We start from the raw sequence: 10,783 nt of genomic DNA on the forward strand, positions 1-10,783 counted from the left end.
TTTATTGATCTAACAGATAACAGTTCAAAAATAATGTAACAATGTATTCAATAATATGTGTGGGTATGTATGCTTATATAACTGAGATGAATGATATAAGTAAAAGGAAGGCGGAAATAGGAATATGTTATTATTATAAGGTAGGCCTGTATCGTGCTATAGTGTAAATGTATGCACTAGTGCTGAGTCGCTCAGTCGTGTCTGACTGTGACCCTGGACAGTAGCCCGCCAGGCTCCTCTATCCATGCAGATTCTCCAGGCAAGAATATTGGAGTGGGTTGCCATGTCCTTCTCTGGGTGTAAATGTATAGTTGTACAACTCTAGGGAAAGCTACTAAAAGAGCTTTTTAAAAAGCTGAAGAAATATACTAAGAAAGGAGAGAGATAGAATCATATAAAATGCTCAGTGAAAGCAACAGAAGGCAGAAAAAGTGGAAGATATAAATAGGAATAAGGGCAACAAAAAAAACAGTAACAAATATGGTAGAGGTTAATCCAGCTGTACCGACAGTCATTTTGAACCTGAATGGTTTAAATATACCAGTTAAAAGACAGAGGTCAGTGGATCTGAATACAAGATCCTATCATATGTTATCTGCAAGAAACCCACTTTAAATATAAAGACTCAAATAGATTAATGGTAAATAAATGGAAAAACTATACTATGATAATACCAATTAAAAATAAAGCAGGAATAGTATATTTCACACAGAACAGACTTCAGAGCAAGGAAATTTATCAGAAATAAAGAAGGGCATTTAATAATAATGATTATGATACAATAATAATGATTAAGAATAATAATAATGATGATAAGGGGATTAATTCTCCGAGAAGACATAGTAATCTTAACACATGTGTACCAAACAACAGCATATCAAACTGTATGAGGTGACAGATGATAAAACTTTAAGGAGAAATAGATGGACCCACTGTCATGTTTGGAAATTCCAGCCTCTTTCTATCAGAAGTAGACGGATCTAGAAGACAGAAAGTGAGTAAGGACATAGTTGAACTCTACCACCTATCAATTGGATATAATCAACATCTATTAAATAATGTCATCCAACAACAGAAAATACATTCTTCTCAAGCTTACATGGACCATTCACCAAGATAGGCCACATTCTGGCTCATAAAATACACCTTAATAAATTTAAAAGAATAGCATTCATAGAATGTCTGCTCTCAGACCACAGTGGAATTAAATTAGAAATCAATAACAAAGATTACTGGAAAATCCCCAAATACATGGAGATTACACAATACACTTCTAAATAACACATGGATCAAAGAAGAAATCTCAAGAGAAATTTTAAAAATATTTTGAACTAAATGAAAATACAACTTAAAATTTGTGTAATGCAGTAAAAGCAATACTTAGAAATTTATAGCATTTCATTGATTTATCAGAAAAATCTAAAATCAATTTACTTTCCACCTTAGGAAACTAGAAGAAAAAGAGCACATTAAACCCACAGTAAGCAATAGAAAAGAAATAAGGAGTAGAGGAGAAATCAATGAAAGTGAAAATAGGAAATCAACAGAGGAAATCAAGGAAACAAAAAGCTGGTTCTCTGGAAAAAATCAACAAAAGTCAGTAAGACTCTAGACAGGCTAACTATGAAAAAAGTAGAGAAAGGACATAAATTATCAGAATAAATCAAAGAAGGAAAATCACTACAGAGCTCACAGACATTAAAAGGATACTAAAGGAATACTATGAAAAATTCTATGCTGACAAATTTGGTAACCAAGATGAAATGGACCAATTCCTTGAAGACACAAACTGTCAAAACTCAATAAGGAAAAATAGACAATCTGAATATGCTTAGATCTATTAAAGAAATGGAATCAATAACCTTCCCAGGCAGAAAGCAATAAGCCCAGATGGGTTCACTGGTGAATTTTATCAAACATTTAAGGAAGAACTTATACCAATTCTCTACAATTTCTTTCAGAGGTTAAAAGGTGCAGGAAGTCTTCCTGATTCATTCTGTGAGGTCAGCATTACCCTAATACCAAAGCTAGACAAAGAGGTTACAAGAGATATATAGATAAATACATTTCATGAACACAGATTCATAAATCCTCAGCTAAATATTAGCAAATAAAAGAATTATACACCACATCTAAGAGGAATTTATTCCAGGCATACAATGCTAGTTCAACATTCAGAAACCAACGTATCCATCACATCAACAGGCTAAATAAAAAATCACATGATCATATCAATACATTCAGAAAAAGCTTTTGACAAAATTCAATACCCATTCATGATAAAAAAAAGTCTTAGTAAACTAGGAAAAGATGGGAACTTCCTCAACTTAATTAAAAAAAATCCACAAAAAACCTATAGGTAACATCATATTTAATGACAGAAACTCAAAGCTGTCCCACTACTATCAGGTACAAGGCAAGGATTCTCCTCTCACCACTCCTTTCAACATAATATTGAAAGTACTAGCTAATGCATTATGACAAGAAAAGGAAATAAAAGGTATAGAGATTGAGGAGGAAAAAATGAAACTCTCTTTGTTCACATATGAGTCAACTTCCTATGTAGGCAATCGAAAAGAACTGACCAAAAAGAAATGAAAGTCCTGGAACTAATAAGTGATTATAGGAAGACTTCAAGATACAAGGTTAATATACAAAACTTGATTGCTGTCCTATATACTAGCAATGAACAAGTAGAAATTGACATTAGATTCGGTGCAATCCCAATCAAAACCACAAGAAGTTATTTTGTGGATATCAACAAAATGATTCTATTAGGGATGGATAAATAGAGCACAGAGGACTTTTAGGACAGGGAAAAAACTGCGTAGTACTATAATGATGGGTGCGTGCCTTTCTACATTTGTTCAAACCCATAGAATGTACTGGCTTTCCTGGCGGCTCAGTGATTAAAAAATCACCTGCCAATGCAGGAGATGCGGGTTCGATCCCTGGGTTGGGAAGACCCCCCAGAGAAGGCAACGGCAACCCATTCCAGTATTCACCTGGAGGATTCCATGGACAGAGGAGCCTGGTGGGGTTCCATGGGGTCACAAAAGAGTCGGACACAGTTTAGTGACTGAACAATAACAGAATATACACCACCAACAGTGAACTGTAATGGAAACTGTGGACTTTAGGTCATTATGACGGTATTAATACATTGTAGGTGTACCAGTTGTAACAGTGGGTACTACTCTGGTGGGAGAATGCCAATAATGGGAAAGCTTTGGAGAAGGCAATGGCACCCCACTCTAGTCCTCCTGCCTGGAAAATCCCATGGATGGAGGAGCCAGGAGGACTACAGTCCATGGGGTCGCTAGGAGTCGGACATGACTGAGCGACTTCCCTTTCACTTTTCACTTTCATGCATTGGAGAAGGAAATGGCAACCCACTCCAGTGTTCTTGCCTGGAGAATCCCAGGGACGGGGGAGCCTGGTGGGCTGCCGTCTATGGGGTTGCACAGAGTCGGACACGACTGAAGCGACTCAGCAGCAGCAGCAGCATGCCTGTGTTGGGGCAGGGAGTATATTGGAACTCTGTATCTTTCTCTCAGTTTTGTTGTGAACTTAAAATTGCTCTAAAAAATTAAAATCTTGAAAAAAGAGTAACACTTAAAAAAAGGTTAATTTTTCTCTCTCATGGGGGAGAGAGGACACAAAGAATTATTTTGTAGCTAAATTAAAATTTAAGAAAATTAATACTGAAACACAGGCCCAATTTTAGACTTATTTCAGGAAAACCTTATAGAGAAAGCCAAAGGACATGTAAAACTGAATTACTCTGATAACATTTTTAAGCTTTAAATTCAAATAATTTCAATGTCTTCTTGGCTGTTACCAATATGATTTTCTTTTAAAAATAATGTTAAAGTGGTTTAAAAAAATGACATTTTTACCTACTCTTCCTAGGAGCTCCAGAATGTTTACTATATGAGTTAACTTTGAGTCACAGCTTTGTCTTACTTCTTACTTTTCTGTTGATCAGATTCTAAAGGGAAATAAGTGATGTGTGTACAATTTGCTGCTGCCGCTGCTAAGCCGCTTCAGTCATGTCCGACTCTGTGTGACCTCATAGATGGCAGCCCACCAAGCTACAATTTGCTGGTATAGCCTAATTGGGAATGTAAGAAAACACTGGGTTTGATCCTGGTTTTTCTTCTTCATTTGCATGCAGGACTGTTCCCACATATAACCAGCTCTTTTAAAAATTCATCTATTGTCAAGCATGGAGTGGTAAGTCCAACTGTTCTCAGTGATTGTTTACATGTAGAGCTTAAATGATTGCATACTGCTTTATCGTTATTAATTAGAAAACAAACAAACTGGAGCGGAATGAAGTTGTTAATATATTCATTCACGGAACATTTATTTTTGAGTGCTTATTATACATTTAGCTTTCTTCCAGGTGATGGAGATATAAGATTGCCAACATTAGTTGTGAGATGATGATTCTCTGCTTCTTTCACAGTCATGAATTTTTCCTCTTTCCCATGTGTGACAATAACTATACCTACTACATTGACAGTTAAAAACAAAAGCAGCTCTTCTCTGATTGAAAACTCAAATAATACAGAAAAACAGAGACAGGTAAAAGTTACCTGAAACCCTCCCCTCCTCCCAGGGATGAACCACCACTAACGTTTTAGTGATCTTCCTTAGAAAGCTCTCTCTATACTTAAGTGTACATAAAGATGCTCACAGCGGGCCTCCCTGGTGGCTCCGTGCTAAAGCAAACAGCAGTCAGTGCAGGAGACATGGGTTCGATCCTTGATTCGGGAAGACCCCACCTGCCGCAGAGCAGCTAAGGCCCTGTGCCACAACAGCTGAGTCTGTGCTCTAGAACCCGGGAGCTGCAGCCACTGAAGGCCTCCTGCCTAGAGCTGGTGCTCCTCAGCAAGAGAAATCAGGGCAATGAGAGGCCTCGGTGCCACGACTGGAGAGGAGACCCTGCTCACCTCAACCAGAGCAGAGCCCACGCAGCAACGAGGCCCAGCACAGCCAAACAATTGAACAGGTTTTTAAAGATGTACACAGTCATACATGTAGAACACACTGATGGGATCCACGGTCCTCTGAAATCTGCTTTAATCATTTAAGGTTTTCATGGACCTTTTTCAGTGTTAACATAATCATTATTTTAATAGATATATAATATTCTATTGACTGGATGTATCATTTTAAAAATATGCCATATTGCTGGGCATTTAGGCTTTTCAAATTTGTAACTTACAAATTATGTGGGAATCAGTAAATCTGAATGTAAATTTTTTATAATTGTACAATCATCATCTCAGAGTACTTTCCCATAGGCAGAATTCTTGGGTCAGCAGGGATACTTATTTTAAATTCTGATATATGACCAAATTGCCTTTTAGAACATTGGTTTTATGAAACAGCAGCCCACAAGGGTGCCTGTTTTCCTATATTTTTTCTAATGCTGGCTTTAAAAATAATTTTAATATTTTCTAGTTTGATAAAAATAGCTCAGTCTTCTTTTGATTTTCATTTATCACTGAGATTGAGCATCTTCTGTTTACTAGTTATTCACACTCTTTTCTTGAATTATAGTCAGTTCTCATTATTCAAGGTCGTTATCTTTTTTAAAGTCTCTACTAACGTGACTCAGGGAATACAGAACTATTGCTCCTAAGAGAAATATAGGGCTTCTTTCCTGTGAGCCTCTGGTCATACGATTTTCACCAGCTGGTCAATACGTAAGTTTGTTTTCCCTGTGTTTCTGTTTAACAGCACCTTATTTAACATATATTGTTGGTTCATTAACATTGATCCTACAGCACTATAACTGACGCCTGCTGCTGCTGCTGCCAAGTCTCTCAGTCGTGTCCGACTCTGTGCGACCCCATAGACGGCAGCCCACCAGGCTCCTCCGTCCCTGGGTTTTCCAGGCAAGAGTACTGGAGTGGGGTGCCATCGCCTTCTCCGAACTTGTGTTTATCTAACAATCGTATTTTCTCTGTAAGGCCCGTCAGCCTCCTCGCACTTAGCAGCACTAAGCAGCACGTCAGCACTGCACCTGGGGGCCGTTTAGAACAGTGAGGTCATTAGCAAAAGACACGAAAAGCCAGAAGGTGTGGCTCTAGATGGGCTGCAAAGGGGTCACTTGTTTACAGGACCAGAACTGAAACAAGAAGGCAGAGTGTGCCCTTGTCGGGCCTCCACCAAGAACATGCACGCCAAGTGACTCAAACTCTTTGCCACTTTGGGCTTGTCCTTGAATGATCTCAAAAGCACTGTGAGTATTGATTTTGAATGGAATCCATGAACAATGAGGATCGATCGTATTCACTTTCTTTGACCACCTTTCTATTGGGGTGTTTAGCTTTTTCTTAACTACTTTGTATAAGCTATTTGCATATAAGGATAGTTATGTTATATTTGCATATAAGGATAGCTATTTGCATATAAGGATAGCTGTCTAATTTTATAAGTATTTTGTCCAATTTTGTCTTTTCATTTTAGTATTAGTATTTTATTTTACTATGGTGGCTTTGACAGCAGTATCAAAGTGCCTTTTGAATGGGGAGGACAACAGTGGAAAAAGAATGTGATTAAATTTCTATTGTTGTGAAATTGGTTGATATTTGTTTCCATCTCTTCTTCATAGGCACACCAAATTCTGTCTGGGGACTTTCCTCCAGCACGTCCTCCTCCAGGTTATGAAAGACCATGTAAGTCTGATCCGAAACTACCACTTTACATCCACATTTTGCTTTTAATTAGGATCTTTATCGGATATTTTCACACCTTCCAGAGTCTGAAGCCATTTAAGGCCTTTTGCATTTCTGTCTCCTTCCTCCCATCACACACTTTATTACTTCATTGTACATACCTCTCCCTGGAGAAGGGAATGGCAACCGACTCCAGTGCTCTTGCCTGGAGAATCCCATGGACAGGGGAGCCTGGCAGGCTACAGACCATGGGGTCGCAAAGAGTCAGATGCAACTGAGCTACCAACACACATACACACACCTCTCCTAACCTAAATGGAAGGATGGTAGGATGCAGACATAAAAACAGGATTCCCACAGAAGCATTTGACAGCGGCAGCTCCGAAAAAGACTGTACGTGTGAGAAGGTTGTGCTGGCGGCAGAAGTTGCGGATGGGGGCAGGTGGGCAGTGTGTGTGGCTGCTGCTGCTAAGCTGCTCCAGTTGTGTCCGACTCTGTGCAACCCCATGGACGGCAGCCCACCAGGCTCCCCCGTCCCTGGGATTCTCCAGGCAAGAACACTGGACTGGGTTGCCATTTCCTTCTCTAATGCATGAAAGTGGAAAGTGAAAGTGAAGTCGCTCAGTCGTGTCCGACTCTGTGCGACCCCGTAGATGGCAGCCCACCAGGCTCCTCCGTCCATGGGATTTTCCAGGTAAGAGTTCTGGAGTGGGGTGCCACTGCCTTCTCCTAGTATGTATGGAACTATTGATTAAAAAATGGTTTAGGAATGTCAGTACAGTTCATCTATTCATATTGTAATATACTTTACCATGAGTACCTAACCCACTAGCAGTCTGTCTCTTTACGCTAGGTGTGAGAATTAAAAAGCCAGCACCGAGGAACCTGATGAAGTACAGTCTTCTAAGGAGAGAGTTCCTTAAACATGTAAGAATCTTTTTGCTTGTCACCCAACATTGGCTCCTTGGGAGTGTCAATAATTCTGCACAGTGTGTCCTCGAGGGTGGAGGTGTGTGTATGTTTAGAGTTGGTGTGAAGGTAATCCAACATTTACAGTCACGTGACACACAGAAAAAACTGGAAACAGACTGTTTTGATAAGCAGTCTTCCCAAAAGTATCGTGAACGTTTCTTGCGTAGGTCTCTTTTTTTGGAAACAAGCCTCAAAGAGGCTTAGAGGGACTTGAACTTCTTTTGTACCGTCTAAATGCTCACCAGTGACGGCAGGGATCTGCTGGATTGCACCTCGTGCAAAAAAGGCAATAAGTTCTCAGACTGTCCTTCCCTTTTGGGGATCCACCCTGGGTGCCCAGTATCCTGGATTCACCCTCCTCACGTGCCCATTCTGCCACCCTCTATCTACTGGCCCTGCTCCCCTGACATGGCCCTCGAGAGCCCAGGCTTTGTCTTGCCTGCTCAGACTTTCTCCAAACCAGTAATTTTAAGCAGGAGGTGACGATGGGATTCTTCCTCTATCTTAAGAGTTCTAGCAGAGACTTCTAGAGAAAGAATAAAAACTGGTTTCTACACGCACCCTACTAACTTTACATCATTTAATATAAAAGTTACAGGGGCTTCCCTGGTGGTCCAGTGTCCCCAATGTACAGGGCACAGGTTCCATACCTGGTTAGGGAACTAAGATCCAACCTAAAAAAAAAAAAAGATTGAAAAAAAGTTATAATGACTTTTGCTATCTTATTACTTTTGCTTATTAAGATTTCTCTTTAAATTGATTTTTAAAAATGTGGCCTCACCCTAAGTAATTATATTTATAAAACCATCAGTTTGGTATGCTAGTTATGTGCATTAGAAAAAAAAAACCTCTGACCATTAAAACAAAAAATGTTATTCAAGTACCACCTAACATTATCACAAGAACTACCAGTACAGACAGTATAGATAGATATCACTTGGGAAAATGCTAGTCTGTGGGCACCAACTAGCTTATCTGATATATTTAGCTAACAGGACAGGGTTGAACAGCCCAATTCAGTTCCCAGGTAACTAGAATGGTGGTATTCCAGAAATGGCGTATTTGTCTTCATTTTTTTTTTTTTTTTGCCTTAGGACTTGGTAACTTTCCTAGCTCAGGAGGGCAGGGGTGTGGTAAGCTGTGGAAAGAATTATTCTGGGGCATTTGAAGCTGGGCAGTCCACTGAATGTCATATTATGCAGATAGCCAGGGACCTCCCTTCACTGAAGGGTTGGTGCAGGCTTCTAGGAAGGGTAGCTGATTTCCTGAAAGTGTATTTACTGCTAGCTGGCCTCCTGGGAGTTGCCTGGGAGAATCATTAACTATTGTTAAATAAATAAGTCCCTCTCGCTGCACAGAGTTGTACTCCTGCCAAGCCTTTCCACTGCCAGTGTCCGCAGCTGTTCGGGGGAACAGTTGTCTGTCTCTGCGAGGGGCTTCCCCACCCTCCCTCCCCTAAAGTGAATGTTCTATACTCACAGTAGCCTCTTTTAAATCAACAATTCCCGACAAATTAATGACATTACATCCTGCTCTTGTTATTATGGTGCAACCAGAAGCTGAAAGTACAACACACACAGACACACCCCACACGGTTACGGTCTCCTTGTTTGGGAAACCTTGGGCCTAAAATTCTGAATAAAAGAAATCACAATTTTTAACTTATGCTAAAGAAAAATCAATTTTTATATTCTACATCAGTAGCAAGTAGGGACTGAATGAAGTTTTCAGCAACAAGTAAGGACTGAATGAAAATTTCAACCATCATTAATGATATTTTCACTTTAAAAAGTATTTGCTTGGTGTCTAATGCCTTTGGTAGCCATCTTCTAAATATTTATATTTCTGGGTTCTATCTTCAAGAAGTTCATGATGTAACACTGGCAAGTAGAGAAATCCACACCCAGGGCTATCTGGACTAAAAGGATAGTAGGGAAGACGGGGAAAGAATCTTACGGCTTAAGGATGATTAAAGGGCAGCAGCAATAGCAGCAGTGAACGGGTGCCGTTATTGATTCCAGGAAATCAATGGTTCGGTTATTGATTCTAAGAGTTCTTGCGCCCCTTTCCTCTCCTGCTTATTGATCTGGCCTTCCTGACACGGACACGATATATGAAATAGACAAATTAAAGGAGATGGAAGAAAATGCAGGAACAATCCCAATTTCTGCTCCTTATCGATGTATTGGCAATTTAATTCCCAACTGTGCAAAAACTAACTTTAGCGGATGGGCGAGTGCTGACAACCGGGCCATTTTTTTTTTTTTTCCCAGTTTCGTGAACCAAGTGATTCTATAAGCAAGACTAGTTCATCTGGAGGCTCAGAAGCTGATCAAGTCGTTTATATTCGGAAAGGACAATTGTCATTCGTTTAGCTGAGTTGGAAAGCGAAGCCACAAAGTTGGCGGCTCCGAGCCTGCTTAATTAACTTGGAGGTATGAGTGGGCCCGGGAAGACACGGACCTACGCAGGTTGGTTTTCTTGGGCACTTCCCGGACTTCAAAAGCCTTCAGCCATCAATTTGTTTTTTCTCTCAAATTGGAAGAGGGGACCAAAGTTATCGTTATACTGATCATTAAACTTTCCTGTAAAGACTTGGAAGCAGGCTTCTCTGCAAGAACCACAGAAACCGTGGTGGGGCCCCGACAGCTGTCGGCTCTAGCATCCAAGGAGCCAGTGCCGTCCATCTGGGCGCCCCAGGCGGGGAAGGGCGCAAGGGCGTGAGAAAGGCTCTTTTGTATTCAGAGCAATCTTCGCTGGAGCCGCAGCCTCGCACAACCAGCCTCGCACAACCAGTCTCTCACAACCAGCTTCCTTCGCGAGGCGCAGCGAAGAAGCAAGTTGACGGGAGGGGGCGGCAGGCGGCGCGGCGGGGGCGGGATCTGGGGGCGGAGCGAATCGCGGCCTTTCCCGTCCCGGGTCCCTCCAGAGCGGCCTCGCGTCCCACAAGCCCCGCCCACGTTCCGCCCCGCCCACATCCCAGCCCCAGCCCCGCCCCACCGCGCTCTTCCTCTCGGAGTTCCTCGGGCTCTGAGTTCCGCCCCTCTCCCGCCTCTCCTCCTCTCTAGGTCCGCCTCCTCCCTCCACGATCCTCCTCCTCCTCCGTGCCCCGGTCCGCC

Source organism: Capra hircus, chromosome 17 (genome assembly GCF_001704415.2).
Source record: "Capra hircus breed San Clemente chromosome 17, ASM170441v1, whole genome shotgun sequence".
Classification (NCBI taxonomy): domain Eukaryota; kingdom Metazoa; phylum Chordata; class Mammalia; order Artiodactyla; family Bovidae; genus Capra; species Capra hircus.